The following is a 20,880-nucleotide window of genomic DNA, read 5'->3' on the forward strand; positions in this document are numbered from 1 at the left end:
ATTCTATATTTATTGGTATGGTTATTAAAGGAGTCAGATCTGGCAAGCTCTTTGTGAAACTATCTTTAGTAGTCGAGGTAATTGTTCTACCCTGTCGATAACGAGTTAAACGGCTGATTTCTGCAGTGCGCAGTGTACATGTTATAAGATAGTGATCAGTGACATCGTCGCTTTGAGGTATAAATCTATATTGGTTAGATCGGCTCCGTGAGATATAATCAAGTCTAGTGTATGATTAAATCGATGAGTGGGTCCATTGATGTGTTGTGTTACTCCAAAAGAGTGTAATAGCTCTGTAAACGCCACTGCTAATGCATCGTTAGCACTATCTACGTGGATATTAAAGTCTCCACAATTAGTACTTTATCAACGTTAACCAATAGGTCCGATAGGAAGTCCGCAAACTCTTTCAGAAAATCAGTGTAGGGACCAGGGGGTCTATACACTGTAGCCAACGTACAAGAAAGCAATGATTTTTTACTGTCAATTGGAACAATTATGTTCAACGCAAGCACTTCAAATGATTTAAATTTATGCTCCGTTCTCTGAGTTACAGTAAGAAAGTCTCTAAAGATTGTTGCGACACCGCCACCTCGACCAACCGGACGTGGCTCATGCATATAACAGTAGCATGGTGGGGTAGACTCATTTAGACCGAAATAATCATTTGGTTTAAGCCATGTTTCGGTAAGGCAGAGTATGTCAAAACTGTTGTCTGTGATCATTTCATTTACAATAACTGCTTTTGAATTTAGTGATCTAATATTAAGTAGGCCGAACTTTATGAGTTTGTTTTGGTCGTTTATTACATTGTCCTCAGGTTTAATCACGATTAGATTTTTTCTCTGAGATTTGGCTATTTTGTTATTTTGTAGTATTATTCGGGGGACAGACACAGTCTCTATGCATTTGGAAGCAGTAACATTTATAACAGATGAGTGGGAGGAACACAGACTATGGTTAAAGTTTTGACTTACCGCTGGGAGACGTAGTCAAGCGGTGTGTAGCGTCTTTGAGATGTTGTCAGACAGAAGAACCGCTCCGCTTATAACACACCAAAGACACAGAAAAACTGTGGTGGAGGTCATCACCGTATTCACGAGAGGAATGTTCTCAATCTCAATTTTTAGACAAAACAAAACACTTCGTTCAAATAAAAAAAAACACCTTGCTAAATGTAAAATAATGCATCTGACACAAAGCTTCTGTACCGAGCCATGCTCGCTGGTTTATTATTGCACTTCCTATGCACGCCAACAACATGCCACGACATCACGTAAAACTACAGACGTCAGGGCTTCACTTAAAGGAACAGGCACACAATAGCAATACATAACATCTCCTCTCCTAAGCATGAAATGCAAAAATATTACTATTAAACAACTATTAACAATAATGACTTGTTGAGCATCAATATATAACTAGGAAGGAGAGGTTACCAGCACATCACTTCCACAAGGCGTCTCTACCACGCCTGTCCCTGACTACAAACAGAGCTTAACAGGAGGCTTCACAATTCTACCTCTTCGGGTGGTGTAGGGTCCTGTGGGCAATGACTCTTCAGTAGTCTCGAGTTCAGTAGGTGTCACTTGGGCCGAATTAGAATTATCCACAGAATTATCCACAGAATTTGGCTCCTCAGTAGACAATGATTCTGGGATCTCCGACCATTGATCCTCACTGAGCAGGTGACGGGGCGCATTGGCAACTGCTGTGCTCTTACGAAGATGCTGTATATTGCGTCGGTACTCTTTTCTTCCACAGTCTACAACATAGGACCTTGGGGCACAGTGTGTTCTCACTACAACTCCTGGAGTCCACGTTTTACTGCCAGGGTGTGGTTGCATTCTTACCTCATCTCCCGGCTTCAGTGCAGCGTGAGGGCCACTTTCTCTCTTACTTTCATAGTACACCTTTTGAATTCTTTTACCTTCATCCAATTGACGTTTCACTCTGAGAGGGTCATACGACGATGGAGTAAGCAACAGACAAGCTGCAGGTAAGTTGTTACGAGGCCGCCTGCCCATCAGAAGCTGAGGTGGAGACAGATTCACTCTCTCAATTGGCGTTGTTCTGTAGTCAAGTAGCGCTAGATGTTTGTCTGCCGCTTTAGACCAAAGTTTCTTAACAGTCTGGACTGCTCGCTCGGCCTCACCGTTGGAATGTGGTGTGTGAGGAGATGACGTCTTGTGTGTAATTCCATAGCTTTGGCAAAACTCCTTAAACTCATTTGCTGCATATTGCGGTCCATTATCCGAACGAAGGATGGCAGGAATTCCGTGTCTGCTAAACTGAGCTTTGAGCTTTTCAATAACTGCACGGCAATGTATGTTTTTCAGCTTGTCCATTTCAATGTATTTTGAGTAGTAATCCACTAGCAGAACATAGTGTTCTCCTTCAAACTCAAAAAGATCAGAATCTACCTCTTCAAATGGAAGGCCTGGTGTTTCTGTTGGTTTGAGTGGTTGTCTAGGCAGTCGGTTTTGGAATTCTGCACATTTACTACAGTTTTTCACCATTTGCTCAATCTCAGAACTCATACCTGGCCAGTATAGGACCTCGCGGGCTCTCTGCTTGCTCTTCACTATTCCTATATGGGACTGATGTATGAGCTTAAGCATGTGTTCTCGCATGGAGGGAGGTACCACTATACGCAGGCCTTTGTAAACAATGCCATCTAACATGGAGAGCTGACTTCGTGAGTCCCAATATGGTTGCACTACATCAGGCACATAATGCCTATGGTCTGGCCAGCCTTGCGTGATTGTCTGCTGAAGGCAGCTGAGCTCTACTTTTGTGCAGACTTGGAGTTCAGAATATCTCTGCTCTCTAACTGAGACAAAGTCAAGCGCAGAGACGCACTCTAGGCCTTCTACCTCTGGCTCATTTCCAGGTAACTGTGCTCTGGACAGTGTATCGGGCAGTTCCATATCCTTTCCTCTTCTGTACTTAACAGTCAGATCATACCATTGCAGGCGGAGGCGCATTCTCTGTATGCGCATGGGTGTGGAAAGCAGAGGCTTTCTGTATATGTCCTCCAGTGGTTTGTGGTCGTTGTACACTATGACGTGGTTTCCGAATATGTAGTTGTGAAATTTGACGCAAGCATGGACTATTGAGAGCATCTCCTTCTCAATTTGCGCGTAGCGAGTTTCTGTATCCGTCAGTGACCTGGATGAGAAAGCGATAGGATGACTGTCCTGCAGCAAGACCGCACCAAGGCCATTGCTGCTGGCATCACAAAAAATCTCCACTGACTTTGCTGGATCAAAAAAATGTAGCACAGGAGACTTCGTACATAAGTCTTTAAGCTTGTCAAAGGCTTGTTGTTGTGCCGGTTGCCACGCAAACTCAACGTCAGCTTTTAGAAGTTGTCTTAGCGGTGCATCCACTTCACTGAGGTTAGGCAGGAATTTTGACAAATATGTGACGAAACCTAAGAAACGACGAACACTATCCTTGTCTGTTGGTGTTGGCATCAACTTGACAGCCTCTATTTTCGATGGGTCTGCTTTCAGGCCTTCTGATGTTATCAGATGTCCTACATAGGGTACTGATGATTGTCTGATGTGGCATTTGTCAAGGTTTAACTTGAGATTGTAGCTTGTGGATCTTTGAATTACTTTCTGTAGTATTTCGTCGTGTTCCTTCCTTGAGGGAGCTGCGATGAGAATATCATCCATGACGCTGATAGCTCCACTGATTCCTTCGAGCATTTCATCCATAATACGCTGGAATATTTCTGGTGCACATTTTAGGCCAAAGGGAAGCCTGAGCCATCTGTATCTTCCAATGAGCGTATTAAATGTTGTCAGGAGTGATGACTGTTCATCCAACTCTATTTGCAGAAAGCCAGATTTTGCATCCAAGACCGAAAAGACTTTAGCTCCCGGCATTGCTGAAACCACTTCTTTGATGGTACGCATTGGGTAATGTTCCTGCTTTATGACTTTGTTCAGGTCGCTCGGGTCAATACAGATCCTTATTTTCTCATTCCGGATTGCTGCTACCATTGAGCTCACCCATTCAGTTGGTTGGTTTACTTTAGTGATATGTCCATCTCTTTCCATCTCATGCAGTTTTTCAATTATCTTTTTCCTTAGCGCTGCTGGTTGTCTGCGGACTGGATGGACCACATCTTTTGCATCTGGATCTATTTTTATTGTGTACTTGCCTGGCAAGGTTCCAGTAGTGTGAGACAGCTCTGGGTATTCATCTAGTCCAACCGGCACGTTTTGATTTACTGCCTTTTTGCTGAGATGTGTCTTGATTTTCTCTTTCTTTGTAGACTGCAATGCGTCGAGCCGCATTATTAAGCCTAAAGCTTCTGCTGTTGCACCACTAAGCACATTTTCCTGTGAAATATCCACAATCTCGTATTCAGCTGGTATTTCGGTGGATTTATGTTTCGACAGTAGGTCTACCGCAGCCACTGGTTTTAGCTTGTGGTTTGAGTATGACTTTAACACTCGATTGGAATGTTTGAGCTCACCCTCATGCATAAGTAACTGGTAACTATTCAAAGTTGCATCTTGCGCCAGTGTCAATTCTGAATGGTACCTTCTGAGACAAAATTTCAATGTCCACTGTCCACTTATCTTCATCGTGTTCACCTGCTTGCATCAGATTTATGATCAGTATGTCTTCCTCCTCTGAATCTGATTGCAGCTGCCCACTGACTGCATTTACCGATCTTTTATGACATACTGCCACCCAGTGGTTTGGTTTGTGACAGTAGGAACACACAGAGCCTTTAGATGGACATTTTCCTTGGTTCCATTTGTGTTGAGGGTCTCTACCACAACTTGAACAGCTTTTTTTGTTGCGCCGTTTGCATTTCTTTCTGTACAAATCTTGTTGGACTTTTTCTGTAGACTTTCTTATTTGCGTTTTGGTATTTTGCTTTTATGTTTACAGCTTGCACTTGAGATTCTTCTTCTCTGACTATTTTCATCTGCTTCTGTGAGAGTTCAAATTGCTGAGCTATTTCTATGGCTTTTGGCAGCGTTAGATCTTCACCTTTGTCTAACAGTCTCTCTTGTACGCGCTTTTCTCGGACGCCTGCTATTATCGCATCAATTAACATGTCATCTGGATCTGCATACTCACAATCCATGAGCAGAAGTCATAAATCTTTCACAAAGTGATCAAAGCTTTCGGTGAGTGATTGTTTTCTTTGTTTGTAGCGGTGTCTGGCTATTCTTTTGTTTTTCCTTGGCCTTTTGTAGTTTGCGAATTGATCCAGAACTTTAGATGGGTCATCTTTCTCACCTTCGCTCCACTGCAGTGTTTTGTATATCTCTCTGCCCTGCTTGCCAATCCATGTGCCCAGCCAGCCTGCACGCTGTTTCGCCGATTGCTCCGATAGCGGGCCGTCACAGACGAATGCGACGTGGCTCCGAAATCTTTCAAACTCCTGATACAGATCTGGAGCATCCCAGTCGATTCTTGGGTGCTCAAACTGAGATGATGCCATAATTAATATGTTCCTTACAGACTGACACAAAGCTTCAGTACCGAGCCATGCTCGCTGGTTTATTATTGCACTTCCTATGCACCCAACAACGTGCCACGACATCACATAAAACTACAGACGTCAGGGCTTCACTTAAAGGAACAGGCACACAATAGCAATACATAACACTAAACTTTCCGTTCAGGTACGGTAAAAAGTTCACTTATATTTCTTAGAATCTCTGCCGATTTCCTTCATGCTCACATGTGCTTCCCGTGCTTTCCCCTCGACCTCACGTAATCATGTTGTTCACGTTGAGGCCACCTGATTGGTGAACAGTGCGCTTCTCACGTTGTTCCTAAAGGCAACGCTACATACTTCACATGCATTTATCACATTCACAGAAACCCACTGAAAAATGAACAATAATACACTGTTCCATCCATAACAAAAAATTAAAATGAAACATACTTGAATTTACATATTCAACCTTTTTATGTAATAATAAAGAACTTTGTTTTAATGTAACTTTCCTATTAGTAACACTCTACAGTTTATCATTTAATTATTATTTACAGTAGTTCAGTAGGGTTGTACATGCATAGCATATATAACGTTATCTCCGTTCCAGACATCTCAGTTAGCCTACTAATCATCATGAAGTTCACTTCCGCGTCTTGTATATGTTCTTATTCTGTCAAATACACACGCTGTTATGTCAAAAACACAAAAGGTTCACATAAGCACAGTCCGTTGTGTTTTAAATGTATATCCGCATCAAAAAAGAATTTGCCTTAAAGTGACAGTAACCTAATACATCTGTGTCACGTATTAAAGAGAAAATGAGCTTTATTTTGAGTCATTGCATATTTATTTTATACAGTCAAGACTGTGCAGTCTTTTATTTTTATTGATCATTCAGTTTTCATCTTGAATGCTACTGTTAAATAGACCTACTTGAAACATTTAATTGTTGTTCAAAATATAATTGTTCATATTTGTGGGATTATGATGAGACGTCTTTATAACCAAAGAATTTTTCAGTAATACAGTGTAAAAGTGTAAAAATAAAATGGTGCTATATGAAATATAAAAACAATATATAAAAAATGCATTAAAGCAGTTTCATACAGTCTTCTTACTATTTTTTCAAATAATTTATTTTGGGGCTGTTTATTCATCACCTATGGTACCGATGTGGTACCGATATTACCGGTATTAGATTATGGTACCGTACCGAAGCCAAAATGTTGGTATCGAGCCAACTCTACAAGGTTGCAACATTAGCATACATGTAAAATTTCTTACTATAGCGCCATTGTGTGGTCAATTTTCACAAAGGTTGGAACACATTCTCGGTTTGTAAATATGCCTACTTTCGTAATGGTAGGATATTCAGATTTAACGTTATTAGCTGTTGAAATTTGATTGGCTGTTGGCAGCCATGTTTTGAGGTGAGCCATGAGGTGTTGTATAGCCTACCTATTTTTAACTTCATCAGCAGTTATGACATTATTAAGAATTTTCTCATGTACCATCCCCTATGGAAGAAATATGACTCAATTGGAAGTACCTCCACTGGATGTTCTTGTGTCAGTGTGTGCCAAGTTGCGTTTGGCCTTTACGTTCAGAAGATATTAGCTAAATACTGAGATATGATTGGCTTGTATGTGCTAAACGATTTGACCGATCAAACTTCTTCAGACAACCTTTTGCCATGAGGGTGTGTAGATGGTGCATGGCAAGTTTCAGGCTAATGAGACAATTGTCTTGGGCGGAGTTAAAAATAGACTTTTGAAACAATTTCAAATTGTGGGAAAATTTGATAGAATGTAATGAACTAGGATATGTTTTGTAGAGCATTATTTAAGGATTCAGAACAAGAACATCCTTACAAATGCAATAAGTGTAACCGGTCTTACCCGGACCCGGGCCTCGAACCGGCGATCGGTCTGGCATGGGAGACGGGCTCTCTAACAAGGAGGCTAAAGCCTCTAGCTTCTAGAGCAGTGTTTCTCAGCCGGAGGTACGCAGACCCCTAGTGGTCCATGGTGTAATTACAGGGGGTCCGCGGAACCCTTTAAACAATTTTTGAGTTATTATCTTGCATTCAGGGTTAGAAATTAATACCCACCAGACGCAGATAAAAATCAACCGATTCGGCTATTGCAGTCAATTTAATTGCCAATTTGACTGGTTACTTGTGTTCATAAATTATGTTCACTCACTTTGCAGGGACGTTTCAAGTAAACTAAATCATATTTAATATAGCCTATAGCGCAGCTTCTGTGCATTTCTGACTCAAACATACTCCTCATGCGGCGTCATTAAGGGGCGATTCACATTTCGCATTTAAAATGGATTTACAGACATGCAGTTTACGCCTTAGATGTAGCTTGCTACACATAACAGCTGTGAAACCTTATATGGCAAAAACGGTAACTACTATGTTTGTTGATAAAAATGTACAGTATATCACAAAGCTCTTAATTTAAGTTACAATCATAAATGTGCATGAAAAGCATAAGTATCTAAATAAAGTTTTCTTACACCTATAACTTATTTGATGGGGCCTGCATTTAAATGGTCATTATTTGTCTTGGCAATTGATTATATTGGTAAAACCAATAGTAAAGTGCAAAGGAGACACAATCCTTCATACTGATGTACGTTAAAGCTCATCCATGTTTTCCAGAAGCTTAAAAATGACCTGTACATTAGCTGCCTATGGGGGCCTTGTCAAAAGTGTTATGAGTGGGATGTACATTAAATACCTATTTGAGCACTGTCAAACAAGTTATGAGTGGGGTGCATTTTTGGACAGCCATTTTTGAGTGTACATCTGTAACTTATCTGATGGGGCCCTCATAGGTGGCGAATGTACAAAGCCTGTTAATGGCCATTATTTACTTGGCAATGAGTTATAGAGGTAAAACCAACAGTATAGTGCACATGAGACACAATCCTTCATAATGATGTACATTAAAGCTAATGAATGTGCTTACGAAGCCTAAAGACGGTGTGTACATTAGCTACCTATGTGGACCCCGTCAAATAAGTTACGACTGGGACTTCCTGTGTCTCAGCAAAATCATATGAAGTCCCACTCGCCACCTAATCGAAAGGGGTCTCATAGGCTTCTTTTGGACAATACTGTAAAAGGTCCATTTTTAATGGGATAGGTTGCAGGTGTCAGTCAGAGGCTCCCGTACTGCCCACGGAGGCCCCAATTTACAGAACTTTACAGAAAGTTAGGGATCTCTAGATCTCTATGGGGCCGTGTGCCTGCAAAGGCCTCGTGAGGCAGTTGCTTTCCAGGGGGATATCGGTCTCGGAAAGCGTCTAGAGCCGAGAACTCGAAATCCCAATTGGGGTGCCCCCAGTGGTCGACCGTGCGACCTTTTGACCCCTGTTTTCCAGTGCGTACATTCGCCACCTATTTGTAGGCTGCCGGTGTCTTTTTTGGGCAAACTGAGTGGTCAATGAGGTCTGAGGGTCACGGAACTCTAGAACCTGACCCAGGGGCCCGTGATGAGGTATATATGCAAATTTTGGGTCGATCGGACCTTTCTGTACCAGTGTCCAACACGAGCTTATGAAAATCAATTGGACAGGTTAAGAGTGTCAGCGGCTCCCGTTCGGCCCCTGGGGGCTCGAGGGGCCCCAAGCTTTAGATTCTGGCAGTCTGTAGGCCCCTATTTCACATACTGAGAGGGCAAATTTCTAGAGCCGAGGGGACATTTTCTAGTGTGTTTTGCAAAAATCTCTCACGCAGGCTTCTTCCTCTCATAGCCAGACAGACCCTCTTGAATGGGCAAACTGAACAAAAGTGGGGTTCAATCTCTTTTCAAGAAAAATGTGCTTTGGGAGGATGTAGAGGCACGGAACTTGAGATCCCGGTTCGTGAGACCCCGGCGGTCAACCATGTCGAATATCAAGATCCTGAGACCTTTTGACCCTTTTATTCTAGAGCGTACGTTCGCAACCTATTTGTAGGCTGCCAGTGTCTTTTCGGGCAAACTGAGTGGTTAAAGAGGTCCGAGGGTCACGGAACTCTAGAACCCAACCCAGGGGCCCGTGACGAGGCACAGGTTAAGAGTGTCAGCGTCTCCCATTCGGCCCCCGGGGGCCCCAAGCTTTAGATTCTGGTAGTCTGTAGGCCAGGGGTCACCAACTAGCAGACTCCGTTCTGAATGAGGACCGCGAGATGCGTCCGTCCGGACCTCAAAGCCTTTTGACATAATAAATAAATTAACGCCTAACATTATTCTCAAATGCTATCAAATTTATACCAGGCACATCAAGGTCCGCTCAGTAGCAGTTTGGGTCCTACGGTGCCACGGACAGTTAACATATGCGCACTGTTGCTACGTTCAGACGTCATGTCGTGGAGTGAAGAGAGCCGAGACAGACTCGCTGCACAGCGCGCAGACAGATGTATCTTTCAGTGACTGAAAAACAATGTCCTTTTCAAAAGTTAGAAAAGTTGATGCTGAAAACCATGTTTTCCGAGATGAATGGGTCGAGAGATTTGCATTTATTCTTCCTGCATCGACATGCACGAGATCGGTTTGTCTCATTTGCTCAGAGTCTGTTGCTGTTGTCAAAATTGGAAACCTTAAACGGCATTATGAAACTAGACACAGACACTTTGAAGAACCTTACCCGCAGCAGTCCGAGGTAAGGACCAGGAAAATATATTAGCTCAAAGCCCAGTAGGAGCGATCTACACGGGTCCTCCCTCACTCATTTACCACCCAACAACGAGCATATGAATGGAAAATAGTAAAAGAGTGCATGGAGGCTTCATGTGAAAATAAAGACATGAACTAAAAGAAAATATTAAACAAACCCCCCTTTCAGCTGCAACAGCCACAAGAAGAGCTGAAATGTTATCAGAGGATGATCAGTCACAACTTGATGCTGCTATTTGTTAATCTCAGTTCAGCAGAAAACAACACTTTAGTTTTCTTTTAAAGTGAATAATGTTGAAATGAATGTATGTTCAGTGCAGGTTTAGAGATTAGGGCATTTTGCACATTTTCCTTCATTATATTATTGTCAGACATTGTTATGCCATCGTACAGATATGAAAAACGTCTTGGTTACGTACGTAACCTCAGTTCCCTGATGGAGGGAACGAGACGTTGTGTCGAACCGACAGATGGGGTTCGCCTTGAGAACCTATCATCTTCTGACTATTTGGAAAAGGCCAATGAAATTGGCGAATGAAATTTGCATGCCGGACTCTGCCCCGGATATCCGGGTATAAAAGGAAGACGGCGTGCTCATTCATTCACCTTTTGGGCTGAGGAGCCTGAGCGTCCCTCGACCACTGCGGTGGGCAGCCAGCGTTGTGGCATAAAGGACACAACGTCTCATTCCCTCCATCAGGGAACTGAGGTTACATACGTAATCAAGACGTTCCCTTTCTGTCGGTCTCTCGACATTGTGTCAAACCGACAGATGGGGTTCCTCTGGAAAACTCCTCTGGAGGGCGTCCGAGCCGGTCTGACGGGAACGAGCCATGAGGGGGGCGTTCCACGTCTTACTGAGCTCCTCATGCACTTCCGGAAAAAACGGGACCGGGGTTGGGCGCGGCTTGGAGGTACTACATATCCAACCGCGAGAGCTGGGGGGCGGTGCGGTGCACTGCAGCCCAATGCTCGCGGCGGCCAGGGAAAGCATGGTTGACATCTCGACGCTCACCTCTTCCTGGGCTCGACCTCCCGGGGGAGGGAGCTCCGACATCTCATCGTCATCATGCACTTCCTGGTACATGGGGGAGGAACAAGATGGGCTAGGACCGCCTCGTGGGGGATGGTCAGACGAACAAGACGGGCCGCGAGCGGTCACTGCGGTCCCAAGACGGGAAGCTGACGAGGTGGCAGCTGCCTCCAAAAAGAACACAGCTAACCGTGACCGCAACGTCTGAATCGTCATCCGCCCTCAGTGCGGGCAGGATGTATCCACAAATGCTGCCTCAGCGTGCCGGAGACCCAAACACTTGAGGCAGACATCGTGTCCGTCCCCCTCCTCGATGAGCGCGTTGCACCCACGTGAACAGCGCATGCCGCGCTGGAGAAATTTGCTCTTTTACATAAAAAAGGAAAAAACTTGAACACCTCCGGAGCTGCCAAGACGCCCAGGGGACAGAAGGGACAGTCCGCTGCACCAAGTCATAAGGATCCAGCAGTGTAAACAATCAAAGATCAGAGAAGAGATCATCAGATGCGAAGGCTCCGAAGAACAAAAGGTGAATGAATGAGCACGCCGTCTTCCTTTTATACCCAGATATCCGGGGCAGTGTCCGGCATGCAAATTTCATTCGCCAATTTCATTGGCCTTTTCCAAATAGTCAGAAGATGATAGGTTCTCAAGGCGAACCCCATCTGTCGGTTCGACACAACGTCGAGAGACCGACAGAAAGGGAACCATCTATATTCATATTTTTAGGTATTTAATTGTCTGGATCTCGGCTGGTAAGGAGGGTTCGTTTACTGGACCTCAAGCAATTTTAGTTGAAGACTCCTGCTGTAGGCCCTTGTTTCAAAACCAAGAGGGCGGCTTTCTAGACCCGAGGGAAATTTTTGTAGCGTGTTTTGCAAAGATCTCTCACGCAGACAGACCCTCTTGAATGGGGAAACTGAACCAAAGTGGGGTTCAATCTTTTTTCACAAAAAAGGCACTTCGAAGTGATCTAGAAGCACGGAACTCAAGATCCAGATTCGGGAGACCCTTTCGGGCGACTGTATCGAATTTTGAGACCCTGCGACCTTTTGACCCAGTATTCTAGAGCTTACATTTACTGCCTTTTTGTATGCTGCCGGTGTCTTTTTGGGTAAACTGAGTAGTCGACAAGGTCCGAGGGTCACAGAACTCTAGAACCCGACCCAGGGACCTCTGACGAGATACATACGCCAATTTCGGGTTGATCGGACCTTTCTGTACCGGTGTCGACTACGAACTTATGAAAATGAACTGGATAGGTGGAGAATGTCAGCGGCTCCCATTTCAGGCCCCAGGAGCCTGAAACTTTACAGAAAGTTGCGTCACGTGGCCCTCGATGACATAAATTAGCAATAAACAGTAATGGCATCACTTTCACCTCATCAGTTCAACACACAGCTCAACTCAACTTTATTTATATAGCGCTTTTTACAATTTTCATTGTTACAAAGCAGCTGTACATGAGACATATTGACTATAAGCAAAACAATAAAGTTATACCTGTAAAAACAAGAAAAAGGTGAAAACACAGAAGACAGACATACCCACATACAAGGGTACACATACAAGCACGCAAACACGCACACACAGACAAGCACGCACAAACACACACACACACACACACAGACAAGCATGCACACACACTCATTGGAACAATGAGACAAGACTGACTGAGAGTAGAGTACTGTTCTGCACTCTTTGATGCATCAAGTACATCAGTTGTGTTCCTGGTTCCGGTTGATCTAACTAATGCAGCCTAAACCCTCAGAAGATTTATATTATGGAAGAGTAGTGTATGCAAGATTAAAAAGATGCGTCTTTAGTCTAGATTTAAACTGACAGAGTGTGTCTGCCTCCCGGATAGTGTACGGAAGACTATTCCAAAGTTTAGGCGCTAGATAGGAAAAGGACCTTCCACGTGCACTTGATTTTGAAATTCTAGGTATTACCAACTGACAGGATGCCTGAGAGCGTAATGCACGTGAAGGACTGTAATACAAGAGGAGTTCACTCAAGTACTGAGGAGCTAAACCATGTAGGGCTTTATAGGTAATAAGCAAGATTTTAAAGTTAATGTGATGCTTTATAGGTAACCAGTGCAAGGTTGACAGAACGTCTTGGTTACGGATGTAACCTCAGTTCCCTGATGGAGGGAACGAGACGTTGTGTCGAACCGACAGATGGGGTTCGTCCTTGAGAACCAATCGCTTCCGACTACTTAGAAAAGGCCAATGAAAATTCGCGAATGAAATTTGCATGCCGGACTCCGCCCCCGGATATCCGGGTATAAAAGGGAGACGGCGTGCTTCATTCATTCACCTTTGTTCTGAGGAGCCTGAGACCTCTCACGTGTTTGTGGCAAGAAGGACACAATGTCTCGTTCTCTCCATCAGGGAACTGAGGTTACATCCGTAACCAAGACGTTCCCTTTCTGTCGGTCTCTCGACGTTGTGTCGAACCGACAGATGGGGTTCCTATGGAAAACGCCACAACACTGTGCCCTGTCACAATCTCTAGCGAAGCGACGGTGACTGGCCTGGGCGTGTCAGCCGTAAGAGCTACCGTGAAATTGTAACCTACCAGTGGGTAGGTAGGGGGTCCCAGAGCTTGAAAGGTGGGAAGGCCCCTGCCTTCAGCCTCACAGGCGGCGGCCTTGTTTCTCTAACAGCGAGAAGCCGCCTCGTACCGTAAGGCCATTGGGTACCATCGTGTCTGAATGCGTGAATGAGGATGCAGATGGTGTGGTACCGTCTGGTAGGGAACAGTGAGGCGAGCGAGACGGGGTGCGAGCGGTCCGCGAGCGCTTGGCTGACGGATTTACGCTCGCAGTGGCCCCCATATCACCCTCGCCGCTCGCCTTGGCAGACGGTATGGCCTTAGCCATTCTCGTCACGGCCCGGGAAGCATGCGAGGTGGTGGCTGGTTCTCGAGAGAAGACAGCCACCCGTGCCCGCAACGTCTCAATGACCATCCGCCCGCAGTGCGGGCAAGATGAGTCAACGAAGGCTGCCTCAGCGTGCTGGAGACCCAAACACTTGAGGCAGACATCGTGTTCGTGCCCCTCCTCGATGAGGACACCGCACCCACGAGAACAGCGGGACATGCCACGCAGGAGAAATTTTCTCTTTTAGAATGCTCGAACACCTCTGGAACCGCCGAGACGCCCAGGGGAAGTCGCTGCAGAAAGGGACAGTCCGCTGCACCACGTCGTAGAACCGGCAGTCTGTAGTTGCTAAGTAGTAGCGAGTCTTTGTACTTCATAAGCGAAGGCTCCGAAGAACAAAAGGTGAATGAATGATGCACGCCATCTCCCTTTTATACCCGGATTTCCGGGGCGGAGTCCGGCATGCAAATTTCATTTGCCAATTTTCAATGGCTTTTTCTAAGTAGTCAGAAACGATTGGTTCTCAGGGACGAACCCCATCTGTCGGTTCGACACAACGTCGAGAGACCGACAGAAAGGGAATCACCGATAACTAGGGCACTTTCAGCAGGTTTCTCAGTCGGTGCGTCACTGAGTGGGGCAAACCTGTTCGAGACTGTAATCGGAACGGTTGAGTGATGTTTTGTCCTGCGACTATGTTGTCTCACAGTCACAAAGTTTCCAATCTGCAGGGGATTTTCAACCAGAACCGAGCTGTGTACACTAACGTTGCTCGCATCCAAAGTGTTTTCTATGGTCCTTACACTCTTACTATCCTCAGATAAAGATTGGATGCGAGACTCTAATTCTAAGATCTTCTCTGTCAGCCTAACTATTTCCCTGCATTTATCGCATATAAAACCCTCGCAGCTGACAGAGAAGGCTAAGCTAAACATATGACATGAGGTGAAAGTAACAATAATAGGAATAGAAGCCATAACTCTCTGGGTTTGAAGTGCAATTCCGACTTACCAAGGTTGCTCGATGAATCATAGTATATACGCTTAAGAAGAGAAACAGTTAGCACACAAGACAAACTAGAGGCAATCTGATAGTATAAACAGAAAGCAAGCTAACACGCTAATGCTATGCTAACGGTGTTAAGTTAACTATCAATTTTGGTTTAGAATCTTCAAGTAAATAACAATAACAGGGTTATTGAGATATCAGGATAAGTTGGCAACGACAATGATAAGTAACGATAGTAAAATACACTACTATTAAAATGAAGCGCAAGTGCAGGGATACAAACAAACCGCCGACACCGACCAATCAGAACTCATAAGTGTAACGGAGGCCTTCTAGTGTGTGAAAGTGTGCATGTGCAAACAGTAATCTTTGTTTGATCACTTGTCTGTTTCCGACACCGGACCGATTGGCCTCTTATTCGGAGCGGTTTCATGTCAGATCATTTGTAAGGAATGCATCAGGTCAGGTGCAACTTTGCCAACTCACAGGTATCACACATCAGAGTTGAAAGTCTATATATATATATATATATATTTTTTTTTTTTTAATGGTTACTTATAATGGTAATGGTTGGTGTTAGTCCTTGTTGACAAGTTAATGTTCAAAGAATAAACTGCAGTAAAGTGTTTTTATACTGTTGGAGATACTGAAATAGAACGTTTTGGCGACATAATTGTGATTATTGTGTAATTTTAATGCAACTGAAAACCAATAAATGGTCACATGTAATTTTAATTTAGGCTTACATTTATTAACTAAACAAATATAAAAAAATTTCTTTACTAATCTTTTTATTCTCCTAATTTAGTGGAAATATGTTGTTGTGCTAGGGAAAGAAAATAGGATGGGGTGTGCAAACGGGGGTTGGGGGTCCATGAGGATGGTTTGACATATGGTGGGGTCCAGTACTCAAAAAAGGTTGACACTGTTCTAGAGAACCTCTTAAGGTCAGGTAGTGAGGTTTACCTGCACAGCAGTCAAACTAACTGGCCTCCGTTACATAAGCACAAGATTTGTTGGTTACAATTTCATAGTCGAAACTAGGAAGTAGTTACTCCACAAGGCTAAACTTTTATAACAACACAGTCTCACAGGGATTCGTGACATTGTTCATGGACACGAATTTCCACCTTTTTTCGTGTCAGTCACCACAACCTTTTTTCGTGTCACCCAGCATGACTTTCAATCTAACATATTTTAATATGCAATATCTTTTATATGTATAAATATATATCAATGCAATCTGATGGGAATTCATACCTTTTTTACAAGGTGGCTCATTCATGTGATTTTCTATTTCCTATGATCTCATTCGTATGTTCTCTTGTGATTTGACCTGTGACATTATGTTTAGGGGCGGGGTTAGAGTAGCCATTAACGGGTGCTTTGCCACCTCGTGAGACACAATGTTTAAGTATATATCTAATATATAATAGCTTGTTGTGATGAGGACTGGTCTGCCCATCTTCTCATCCTTTCAGTCCAATCATCAGTCAAATTGTGAGCCAGATCCAGCATTGATTACCTAGGGAAAATTAAAAGACAGGCATACTAGAATATAAAGCATTATAAATATAGCACTTTTTAATAGCTTTGTAAACCTTTCAGATGCATTTGATGATGACCCGAGTGTTTTAAGGGCTGAGCTGTCCTGTGGTCACGTTACAGATCCAGAGACACTGACTGACTGTTGCAAGGCTCAACTGAAATGTGTGAGTTAATGTGAATTTAATTTGTTGATTTCTACATGAAATCTTTCTAATACCATAATTTTGCAATGAGAATCTGGTTTCTAATTTCAGGGACGGACTGAATTCAAATGTCCTCTGTGTGAGAAAGAATGGCCATATAATGAAGTGCGAAAATTGGCGAAACTTACAATTGATGAGCAATCCCGTTTTGAGGAAAACCTTGGGACAAACACTGTTAAGAAGTTATTGGACTTTAGGGATGTAAGTACATTTCTGCATTTTGCTTTAATCCTGTTATTACATTACTGAAAATAAAGGCAGAGATTGAAGAGATCCTAAAGATTTTTATTCAGATAGAGATTCAGTATTAATATGGGATTACGTCAGTGACTCAGTGATCATATTTGAAGTCGGTGGTGATGTGCAGTGTTGTAGAAGAAAACATAAGAGAATTCTTCATAAGAGAATTAATGTTTAAGATTGGTCAGGTATGAGATTGGATTTTATGACAGTGCATCTCTTGTCTTTTCACTGTGCATATTCAGTGTCCTGGCTGCGGCACTTTAATCGAAAGGTCGGATGATTCCAATCTCTGTGTGAAGTGCTCAGTTTGCACAGCGACTAACAAAAAAACATATGAATTCTGTTGGCGGTGTATGAGAGAGTGGAAAGGACCTCAAACTCATGCTGAACGTTGTGGAAATGTTGGATGTTCCATTGACGAGAAACTGCTGAGAGAGTGTCCAATGATTACTTTACAATATTTTGAAAATGGATGTTTTGATGCAGTGGTGCAGTGTCCAAAACTCCGTAAATGCCCATATTGTGACACAATGATTGAACATACTAATGTAGGATGTAATAACATGCCATGCCCAGATTGTAACACAGAGTTTTGCTTTGTTTGTTTAAAACCTGCACATGACTATGACTATGAATGTCCATGTACACTCGCACCAAGGCAAATAAATACTGTATTGTAGCAGTGGTAACTATTTTAACACTACATTGAAAGCCTGTCTTCCATTACTTTAAAGATTTTAATTAAAAAATACTTTTTATTTCTTTTATTTAAAATTATTTTCTATATCTGTGTATTTCAAGATTTTGAAAAATAGAAATGTAAATATCATGCAGCATTGTTACACTGGTCCATCTTGTAAATGATTTAGTTAATGAGTTTTTTTCTTCATGATTATGTCAATAAACACATTTTATGCTGCTTGAACTGTATAACTGAACTACAAAATAAAGAGATGATGTCACTACATAAGGTTTTTATTTTATTCATTTTTTATCTATCGGTTTACATTTTTGTTATGGACTTTAAGAGATATTACGTATACCCCCTGTGTTTTTGAATTGAAACCTTAAAGCTTTTGTTTTGTATTCCCTGAGTTTGTGGATTTTTGATTACCTTTACTGTACACACAGCAACATTTTTCTTTGGAGTGAAAGTGACCTATTTGTCAGATATGGTGACCCAAGTAACAGCTCCTGAGCCTGTCAGACAGGGATGCGCCAAAAACGGCACATTCCACGTCCTCGTGTGCTCCGCACGCACTTCCGGAAAAAACTGGAACCAGGGTGGGAGCGTGGCTTCCACCACACTCCAACTGCAAGAACCATAATCCACACGTCGACCTCGTCTTGGGCTCTACCGCCCGGGTGCGGGAGCTCCAAGGGGTCTTCCGCATCCGATGCCAGGAGGTAGCTGTCCGATGCAATAACAGAAAGTTCATCCTAATCCTTCTGTCGAGTCTGCCCGCTACAGGACGATCCATTGTGTTGTCAGACATTGTTATGCCATCGTACAGATATGAAAAACGTCTTGGTTACGTATGTAACCCCAGTTCCCTAATGGAGGGAACGAGACGTTGTGTCGAACCGACAGATGGGGTTCGCCTTGAGAACCTATCATCTTCTGACTATTTGGAAAAGGCCAATGAAAATGCTCTCAGGCTCCTCAGCCCAAAAGGTGAATAAATGCAGCACGCCATCTTCCTTTTATACCCGGATATCCGGGGCAGAGTCCGGCATGCAAATTTCATTTGCCAATTTTATTGGCCTTTTCAAAGCTAGTCAGAAGATGAAGGTTCTCAGGTCAAACCCCATCTGTCGGTTCAACACAACGTCGAGAGACCGACAGAAAGGGAACCGACGTGTATACGCTCGCCAGCCCTCTGACCGAAATCCTATAGTATATAAGCGTCAGATGTATAATTTTAGATGTTAGACGACACGGTCACATGTCGAAGCTGAGCTAAATGTAGGCGGTGGCGTGGTGTGGCGGCGGACGAAACTGAGAAATGCATATTTTGTGCCTGAATAACGTACGCGTGGATAAGCACCTGATTACCGTATGCGTGTTTAAGTCCCTGATTAAGGTACGCGTGGATAAGCGCCTGAATAACATACGCGTTGATAAGCACCTGGAGATGATTACTATACTATTAGCTGTACTTCTGTTGTGCCCAAAGAAGGTTTTAAATTGGAATATAAACCGTATAAAACTAGGATTACATATGGCTGCGTTTACATTTACATTTAGTCATTTAGCAGACGCTTTTATCCAAAGCGACCTAAAGATGAGGGAAACAATGGAAGCAATTGGAACAACACAAGGACAACAAAAAGCATAAGTGCAATAAAAAACTGGTCCCATAGCCTATCACAGTATACCGAGCTAAGTATTTCTATTTTTTTTGAAAGAGTAGAAAAGAGATAGAAATCAGAACTGATCGGCCAGGTGTTGACAGAAGAGTTGTGTTTTCAGACGATTCCTAAAGATGGCTACAGAATCTGCTTATCTTGTAGCAGCGGGCAGATCATTCCATAAATGTGGAACCGATCCAGAGAAGCTACGTGAGAGAGATTGGGATGGCACCACAAGAGGTTGTTCATTTGCAGAGCGTAGGGATCTGGCGAGTACATAAGTGTGCATTAGCGAGTGAAGATAAGGGGGTGCCAAATCAGTGGTGGTCTGTAGGCCAGGAGCAGAGTCTTGAATTTGATTTGAGCGACTATAGGGAGCCAATGTAACTTAATGAGGAAAGGAGTGACGTGCGCTTTCGTTGGTTCATTGAAGACCACTCTTGCCGCTGCATTCTGGATCATCTGTAGAGGTTTCGTTGTGCAAGCTGGAAGTCCAGCCAGTAGCGCATTGCAGTAGTGCAGTCTGGACAGAACAAGAGCCTGGACTAGGACTTGCGTAGCATGCTCGGATAGGAAAGGTCTAATTTTCCTAATATTGTAGAGGATGAATCTACAGGACCGGGTGGTGCTGGCAACCTGATCTGTGAAGTTAAGCTGATCATCGAGCACCACTCCAAGGTTTCTGGCCATTCTGGAAGATGTGATGGTTGATGAGCCCAGTTGAATGGAGACGTTGTGATGGTATCTTTGTATCGGCCGGGATTAAAAGCAGTTCTGTTTTTGCAAGGTTCACCTGCAGGTGATAGTTGTTCATCCAGAGTGAAATGTCGGCTAGGCATGCTGAAATGCATGCAGAAACAGTCGGATCGTCAGGCTGAAATGACAGGTGGAGTTGTGTATCATCCGCATAGCAGTGATGACAGAGCCTACATTTACATATATTCATTTGGCAGACACTTTTATCCAAAGCGACTTACAAATTGGAGAGCATATAAACATATTGTCAACATGCTAAACAGTACTGTTAGTTTATAAGGGATGTTTAGCCTAGGGATGTCATGTATACAGAAAATAGCAACGGACCAAGCACTGAGCCCTGAGCCTAGGGATGTCAATGTATACAGAAAATAGCAACAGACCAAGCACTGAGCCCTGAGGCACCCCTGTGTCGAGATGTTGGGACTCAGAGACCTCACCTCTCCAGGATATTCTAATGACCTACCTATGAGGTAGGACCTGAACCATTGTAGCACCACTCCAGACACCCATAGTCTTGAGGGTTGACAGGAGTATGTGGTGGTTAACGGTGTCAAAGGCGACCAATAGATCCAGTAGGATAAGTACAGATGAGTTAGAGGCGGCTCTTGCCAGTCTCAGGGCTTCAATGACAGAGAGCAGCCCAGTCTCAGTGGAAAAACCGCTCTTGAAACCAGACTGGTTGCTGTCCAGTAGGTTGT

The 20,880-nt window shown here is 43.5% G+C and overlaps 1 protein-coding gene and 1 long non-coding RNA gene across 7 annotated transcripts in view; one reads left to right on the forward strand and one right to left on the reverse strand.

Annotated features, from left to right (window-relative positions):
- dlgap1b (discs, large (Drosophila) homolog-associated protein 1b) overlaps positions 1-20,880 on the reverse strand; it is a 129,764-nt gene that overhangs the window by 71,852 nt on the left and 37,032 nt on the right. The window lies entirely within an intron of this gene.
- Positions 14,590-18,028, forward strand: LOC130547338 (uncharacterized). Its single transcript, XR_008961867.1, has 3 exons — positions 14,590-16,789; positions 16,880-17,029; positions 17,314-18,028. It is a non-coding gene; the product is annotated as an uncharacterized LOC130547338 (long non-coding RNA).

The sequence above is a fragment of the Triplophysa rosa genome, linkage group LG23, assembly GCF_024868665.1.
Source record: "Triplophysa rosa linkage group LG23, Trosa_1v2, whole genome shotgun sequence".
Lineage (NCBI taxonomy): Eukaryota > Metazoa > Chordata > Actinopteri > Cypriniformes > Nemacheilidae > Triplophysa > Triplophysa rosa.